Source organism: Rhinoderma darwinii, chromosome 2, assembly GCF_050947455.1.
Source record: "Rhinoderma darwinii isolate aRhiDar2 chromosome 2, aRhiDar2.hap1, whole genome shotgun sequence".
In the NCBI taxonomy this organism is placed as follows: domain Eukaryota; kingdom Metazoa; phylum Chordata; class Amphibia; order Anura; family Rhinodermatidae; genus Rhinoderma; species Rhinoderma darwinii.
In genome coordinates this window covers 230807379-230815861 of record NC_134688.1, presented here as the reverse complement: position 1 = coordinate 230815861, position 8483 = coordinate 230807379, and the positions used below count along the sequence as shown (strand labels likewise).

Here is an 8483-nt window from a genome sequence, read left to right as displayed (position 1 = left end):
CACAAAGAAGCGACAAACATGTATAGTGTCATTGTTTTATCTCCGTAGATTTAGATAAACAGCATAAAACGCCATTTACACCGAGCAATCGGCAAATCGTGATTCCATAAGACTTATGCATGGAAACTCTTCATTTTTATATATTATTTCATGTCAAGGAATGATTTCATTTTTATCATTGTTGTAAATTAACACAGTGCAGCTATTAGTGGGATTCTTGTGTTTTATGTATTCATAAAATTAATTTGAGGTGAAAAGTTATTCAACTTTCTGATATACATTGTTTAATGTCACCATATTCCAGATTTTTCAGAGGCACAAAACTTGTCCTGACCATGTGCTGCTCATACAGCTGCAGGGTGCATTGTAAGAAAGAGCGCTGATACTGTAATAAGTCGTGCATATGTGGGTAGATTTTGGTTTTGTAGGTGTTTTTTTGCCATGATTATCGCAAAATTCTGAAAAAAAATGTAAATGCAGTGTTGCAAATCATTAGCGAAAATGGTATGTTAACTGCAGTGGGTTTCGCATTTATTGCAGAAAACCACACAAAATAGTCGCCTCGAAACACACACATAGAAAGTTGCCGTACTTATCATTATAAAAAGCAGCTTTATTTACATAAAGCCCCTTTAATGTGGCCTTATAGATTATCGTTAATGATGTGAAAAATTATACAATCATTAACAATAATGGTTAAAGCAAACCCCATCCCCCCCCCCCCCCCGGTCTCAGGACAAAATTATAAATGTGATGAGGTATATGGCGTAATATTATCTGGTTCCCCCCAGTTGTCCCCTATGCCATTTTAGGGTTCCCTCTGTGTTGTCTCAAAATGGCCACATTGCTTCTCAGTCTAACACTCCCTCTGTCCACGGATTGAACAGAACTGCTCACATGGGCAGCTCTGGCCAATCCGTGAACAGTGGGAGTGTCTAAGAAGCGCTGCAGCCATTTTGGGATAGCACAGAAGGGACCCTAAAACGGCGAATCCGCTTCAGAGGCGCACAGCTGTAGGGCATCAAATATTATTACTCCATATACACCATCAAATGTAAAATGCTGTCCCGGGACTGCAGGGTCGCTTTAAGTCTACTGTACTAGAGATTATCAGTTTGAAGCATGATCTATAAGGCTGGGTTCACACGACCTATTATCAGGCGTAAACGAGGCGTATTATGCTACGATTTACACCTGAAAATAGAGCTACAATACGTCGGCAAACATCTGCCCATTCATTTGAATGGGTTTGCCGACGTACTGTGCCGACGACCTGTCATTTACACGTCGTCGTTTGACAGCTGTCAAACGACGACGCGTAAAATGACAGCCTCGTCAAAGAAGTGCAGGACACTTCTTTGGACGTTTTTGGAGCCGTTTTCTCATAGACTCCAATGAAAACCGCTCCAAAAACGGACCAAAAAACGCAGCTAAAAACGCGAGTTGCTCAAAAAACGTCTGAAAATCAGGGGCTGTTTTCGCTTGAAAACAGCTACGTATTTTCAGACGTAATTGCAGTTATCGTGTACACATACCCTAACACCATCGTTCAGAACACTTCTTGTTCATGCTTATGTTGGTTAGAGGTAAATGTTACATAGCATTAACTTTTATAATGGAGCAAAAAAAATACATCAAGGACAATGCAAACACATACAATGCATTTGGAAAGTCTTCAGACCCTTTCAATTTTTTCACATATATATGTTATATTGAGGTCTTGTGCTAAAATAAAAATTCACGTTTTCCCCATCATTCTGCACTCAATACCCCATAATGACAAAGTGAACACAGAATGTTAGTAATCTTTGCCCATTTATTGAAAATGAAAAACTAAAATATTGCATTGACATAAGTATTCAGACCCTTTAATCAGTACTAAGTTGAAGCACCTTTGACAGTGATAACAGCCTCCAGTCTTCTTGGGTAGGATGCCACTAGGTTTGCACACCTGGATTTTCTGACATTCTTCTTTGCAGATTCCATCAAGCTCTGTCAGGCTGGGTGGGGTACCGTCGGTGGACAGCCATTTTCAGGTCTCTCCAGAGATGTTCAATAGGGCTCTGGCTGGGCCACTCAAGGACAATCAGCGTTGTCCCTAAGCCACTCCTGTGTGCTTAGGGTCATTGTCTTGTTGGAAGGTGAAACTTCGGCCCAGTCTGAGGCCCAGAGCACTCTGAATTAGGTCTCCATTAAGAATATCTCTGTACTTTGCTCCATTCATCTTTCCCTCAACCCTGACCAATTTCCGTGTCCCAGCCGCTGAAAAACACCACCACACCATCATTCTGCCCTGTAGATATGGTATTGGGCAAGTGATGAGCAGTGTCTGGTTTCTTCCTGACATGACCTTAGAATTGAGGCCACAACGTTCATTGTTAGTTTCATCAGACCATAGAACTCCGGGCGGGCTTTCATGTGTCTTTCACTGAGGATAGATTTCTTTCTGGACACTCTGCCATAAAGTCCTGATTGGTCGAGTGCTATAGTGATGGTTGACCGTCTGGAAGTTTCTCCATTCTGCACACAGGATATTTGGAGCTCAGCCAGAGTGACCATTGGGTTCTTTGTCACCTCTCTTACCAAGGCCCTTCTCCCTTGATTACTTAGTTCGGTGGAACTGCCAGCTGTAGAAACTGTCCTGGTTGTTCCAAACTTCTTCCATTTAGGAATTATGGAGGCCACTGTGCTCTTGGGAACTTTCAGTGCAGCAGAAATGTTTTTGTACCCTTCTCCAGATCTGTCCCTCCACATAATCCTGTCTCTGAGCTCTACAGGCAGTTATTTCCTCCTCATGGCTTGGTTTTTGCTCTGATCTGCATTGTCAGCCGTGAGACCTTATATAGACAGGGGTCTTTCCAAATCATGTCCAATCAAATGAATTTACCACAGGTGGAGGAATATTTAAAAGATGATCTAGAGAAATGGGAGGCTCCCAAAGCTATAGTTCAAGTGACATAGCAAAGGGTCGGAATTCTTATGTCCATGCAAAATTTGAGTTTCTTATTTTTAATAAATTTGCAAACATTTCTACAATTCTTTTAATTCGTCATTATGGGGTATTGAGTGCAGAACAATGGGGAAAAACGTGGATTTTGTTTTAGCAAAAGGCCTCAACATAACAAAATGTGAAAAAAAAATGAAAGGGTCTGAAGGCTTTCCAAATGCATTGTATATCCCATGATACTAACCGTTTTTTTTGTGCAGAAAATCTGTCATACTGTTGAAATGATGTAAACGTGTATTTACAGCTGGCCATACATTTCAGATAGCTGACAAACTCGTTTATCGGACAGCTATTCCGCCTGACTCCCCCATACACATGAACGCTTGGCTCGGCCAAGCATTTATGTGTTCTCAATAGCGATAAGGAGAAAACCACTGCCAGACTCCTTTTTGGCAACAGGTTGTTTCCTTGCAAACAAAAGAATCGGCCATGTTGGACTCCAACGTGCCCGACCCTTCCCTCCCCCAACATCTGCTGTCGGGGGAGAGTCAGGACACCGCCATATACATTAGGTAGTCTTTTGGTTCAGACGAAATCAGCGGATTCGGTCGACATGCGTCTAATGTATAGACCTTAGAGGCCCTTTTACCCAGGCCAATGATCGGGCGAACAAGCGATCAGCCGACAAAAGAGCAAATGCTTGTCTGCAGCATATCTCCCTGTGTAAATATGGAATGTACTGCCGAAAAGATGCAAATGCATGGGGACAAACTATCATATTATCGTATTGAATGGAGCAAATGAGCACCGATTTGACAAGCTGTATTGTGGATCGCCGCTTCTTTACCGAGCATTATATTTACCCGTGTAATAGGGCCCCTAATCTAAACGCTCATTGTATAAGGGTAGGGGAGTCTGGCCACAAACACTTGTGATTACTTGGATCTGAAGATAATGGCATTGTGTAATGTACAGCATGGCCTTCATTCTTAAATGTAGTTGCCACCTTGCTGAAGGTGTCGGTGACGAATCACTTACAATACTTTGTGTTATTGTGAAAGAGAAGAAAAACGCTGGTTATTTAAAGGCTATGTACACCTTTTGAAATTTGTTGTTTTTATATAAAATTGTCCATCAGTGTGATTGGTGGCACTTCCTAAATACTTTTTTTTTTTTCATTATTTTAACTTTTTTTAAATACAGCTGCTTTGTATTCTGTATTCTGCACTGAAACACGTATCTGTCAGGTCAGCGGCACTGATGGGTTCAGTGTCCGTGCGATCGAGCTGTTAACGATCACATCTAAGTTCATAACTTAGATGTGATCAATAACAGGTGGATCCTGACTGGCTGACCGTGAACTCGTCAGTCCCGCAGACCTCACAGATTCAAATCTTCACGAACGATACATCTGCTCTGTATACAGAATACAAAGCAGAGGTATCTGAAAAAGCAAAAATAATTTTCAATGAAATGTATTTAGGAAGTCGCACCAGTCACACTCCATCATAGCTTTTAAATGGACAAATCGCCCCCCCCCCCCCCCCCCCGCGCCGTTGAAAATCATTCATGGAGAAAGAGCCTAAACATTCCTGTCACTGCTCTGCAATGTTCTCTGGCAGCGACAAGAGCATGCTAAAAGTGTATTTCATGTAATTGCTTTTACAGTTTGAAACCTTAAGTCAAGAATATAATGTATTCTGTCAGGAAATATCTAGAGTGATTGCGCAAAACTCAAAAACATTAATAGGATCAGGCTCGAGACCCTGAGTGTACATAAAGAATACACATTTCTTTTCAATTATTTAAAAAAAAATATCCAATGTTGTTGGGTTGGGAATGGGGTTTGAGAAGAAAATGTACATTTACAACTTTGTTGACCTTTTTGTATTTTATTTTTCAAAATAAAAGCTTTAAATGTGAATGTTTGCTGTCAATGTTAGTGCGTTATTGTACGGTCTGTTCACATATTCTGTAGAGCATTTCATCAGGGGTTAAAAACGATGCAGGTACATTAAGTCCGACATTTCTCTATCAATTATACGTCATTCATTGCTAGATTGATTATAACCCTTAATGCCATTAGTCCGTAAATAATGATCTGGTCCTTTTTTTAAATGCTGAACTAGTACCAGCCATCGCTAACTCTTGGGGTATTCTATAGTTTAAATCCATTCTATAGTTTGACTACTCTAAGTGTAAAGAACACTTTCCTATAATGATGTCTGAAACGTCTTTCCTCCACAAGCAATGAATGTCCCCTGGTCCTTTGTAAAGTCCTTGAAAAGAATAAATTATGTGCTAGTTCTTTGTATTGACCACACATATACATGTTAGGGTATGTGCACACACACTAATTACGTCCGTAATTGACGGACGTAATTCGGCCGCAAGTCCCGGACCGAACACAGTGCAGGGAGCCGGGCTCCTAGCAGCATACTTATGTACGATGCTAGGAGTCCCTGCCTCGCTGCAGGACAACTGTCCCGTACTGAAAACATGATTACAGTACGGGACAGTTGTCCTGCAGCGAGGCTGGGACTCCTAGCATCGTACATAACTATGATGCTAGGAGCCCGGCTCCCTGCACTGTGTTCGGTCCGGGAGGGACTTGCGGCCGAATTACGTCCGTCAATTACGGACGTAATTAGTGTGTGTGCACATACTCTTAATAAGATCACCTATAAGGCGTCTTTTTTTTCAAGCTGAACCTCCCATCCCATTTAATATTCTAGTCGCCTGTATTCGAACCCTCTCCAGCTCTTCTATATCTTTTTTTACAATGTGGAGCCCAAAACGGAATTTCATATCCAAGATGTGGCCTTACAAGGGATTTATAGAGGGGTAATATTTGAATCACAAGGTTTTATCTCTTTCATACACCCTAAAATCCTATTTGCTTTTGCAGCTGCTGCTTGACATCGAGTGCTGCTGCTTAGCTTATTTGCAACCAGAATAACAAGGTACTACTCTTGTTCCGTTATCCCCAGTTTTATTCCATTTAATGTATATGCATTAATACTATAACTGTGGCCTAGGTGCAATACTTTACCTTCACCAACGTTAAATTTCATCTTCCGTGTTTTTGCCCATGCTGCCAACTTATCTAGGTATTTATGTAGTATTTTACGCTCAAGCTAAGCTTTAAGTATCTTACAACATTTTGCATCGTCAGCTGACTTTAGCCCATTTTGAGTAAGTACCTTTTACAACAACTTTGTTTTCTGTCCCTTTACCAATTCATTTACCCACATGCATATATTGTCCCCCGGTCCCTGCCTTTGTAGCTCCAGTACAAGTCTGTTGTGTGGTACAGTATCGAAAGCAATACATTTTGCAGTTTATGGTACCTATGATCAAATGATTGCTTGTTTAAATCCCCCTATGGAGACTAAAAAGTAAAACAGTCAGGTTTTTTAAATATTCAAAAAAATATATTAAAAATTAAAAAAAAAAAAATTGCTCCTGAAATAATGTAGGGGTGGGGGGGGGGGGGCCTCTACAGTAACTGCCTTGAAAAAAACAACAAAAAACCTTCAGAATTGCTGGGTTTTTGGTTACATTAGCTCATAAGAAAAAGTAATCAATTGGTGCCAATAAAAACGACATCTTGCCCCGCAAGAAACAAGCCCTCACACCACTCAATTGATGGAAAAATAAAAACATTGTCTCCGAATATGGCCAAAGAAGAGAGATATATCACAGCACTGGACCAGAAGTGGGTGCACGCCTCAACAGGACCTGGTCCTCGATACCAGGTAGACAAAAATAGACAAGGAGACCGCACTGCCAATGTGTATTCGCTTTAATCACCTGTGCAACGTTTCAGTCCAACAGGACCTTTCTCAAGCATGCTTGAGAAAGGTCCTGTTGGACTGAAACGTTGCACGGGTGATTAAAGGGGATACACATTGGAAGTTCTGTCGCCTCGTCTATTTTTGTCTCCGAATATGGCAACACAAACCCCAAAAAATTTGTAAAAAAATTAACAACTATATAGATATAGATATAGATATATATATATATATATATATATATATATATATATTATGGTCATTGTTGCCCAAGTGCTCCCGGACCTCAACATCTGATATGGTCTATAAGACCAGACCAGGTCCAGCTTAGCATCTCCTCTAGTTGACTTATCAACCGAGTTTCCTGCACTTTTGATAGCAAGAATGGCGCAGCATGCACGGACCCTGTTATAAGTCAATGTGACCCATTAGTAGCCGTTTGGGTCTGTCTTACGATGAATCCAGAATAGCATCATGGCTTCTGGTTGAAATGGTCGCCATAACACCAGTTTAAGCAGAGCCAGAATAACTTCTCAAACTCATGCCAAAGTGCAAAACGGCATTTTTTTTTTTTTACAGGATTAGTCATTATATATATATATATATATATATATATATATATATATATTACAGTCCTGCAAATAGATGAACACAGCACTCCACAATAACAGAAAATCAGGCCATGTGCTCGTCACCCGGGGATGAATCAATTCCCCCTTCTTTTGAAATAGAGAAAAGCATAGAACACAGAGACGGCACCAGGACTTCAAGTCAGATGGAAAGCAAAGTGGATTTATTCCAGGTATAATTTTGACTGCAAGAATATTGCAGTCTTCAGTGACATCCTTGCTGTCCAAGATATCAGAACCTCAACGGAATCCATTGAGTCAATGAGGTCATTTGAGTCGGTCAGCAAAAGGATCGGTCACAGCTTCATGGTGTTATAAACTAAAGTCCTGATGCTCTGGTGTACAGAGCTTAAGTTGTATGGTCAAGTGTGTGTAAAGCAAAACACACAGCACCGCTCAACAAGATCCCAGGATTTCATTTCTACAAAACTTGTGTAACATTAAGGGTATGTTCACACGGCATCGTCCAATACGGCTGAAATTACGGAGCTGTTTTCAGGAGAAAACAGCTCCTGAATTTCAGACGTAATTGCTCGTACTCGCGTTTTTCGCGGCGGCAATTACGGATGTAATTGGAGCTGTTTTTCAATGGTGCCAATGAAAAACGGCTCCATTTACGTCTCAAGAAGTGACATGCACTTCCTTGATGCGGGGGTCTTTTTTATGCGCCATCTTTTGACAGCGGCGCGTAAAAAAAAATGACCGTCGGCACAGAACATCGTAAAACCCATTCAAATGAATGGGCAGATGTTTGCCGACGCTTTGGAGCCGTATTTTCGGACGTAATTCGAGGCTAAAATGCCCGAATTACATTCGTAAATAGGGTGTGTGAACCCAGCCTAAGTATTTAGCTAAATGAACACAAGCCGTTAAAACAACAAATTACTTTTGTATTGTGATCCAGCCAACTATTTTTTTCTGAATGGTAAGTAAATCAAAGGGCGCACAGGCCAGGGTTATGAAGGAAACTGTATTACATTAGTATATTATTGAGAAATTTCATTAGCATGAAAACAAAGCCTGGACATCGATATGGAACCTTCCGTGCTAATAAAGTTGCAGATGGTATTGTCTGTCTGAAAAGTCTGACCCCCCCTGCACCTGCATGCTTTG

The 8483-nt window shown here is 40.9% G+C and overlaps 1 protein-coding gene across 2 annotated transcripts in view; it reads left to right on the top strand.

Moving 5' to 3' along the window:
* TPST1 (tyrosylprotein sulfotransferase 1) overlaps nt 1–4871 on the top strand; it is a 100712-nt gene extending 95841 nt beyond the window's left edge. For both annotated transcript variants that reach the window (XM_075852912.1, XM_075852913.1), the window contains one exon: nt 1–4871. This exon is cut by the window's left edge and continues 659 nt beyond it. The gene's annotated coding sequence lies outside the window, so the exon portion shown is untranslated.
* Nucleotides 4872–8483: the final 3612 nt, after the last annotated feature.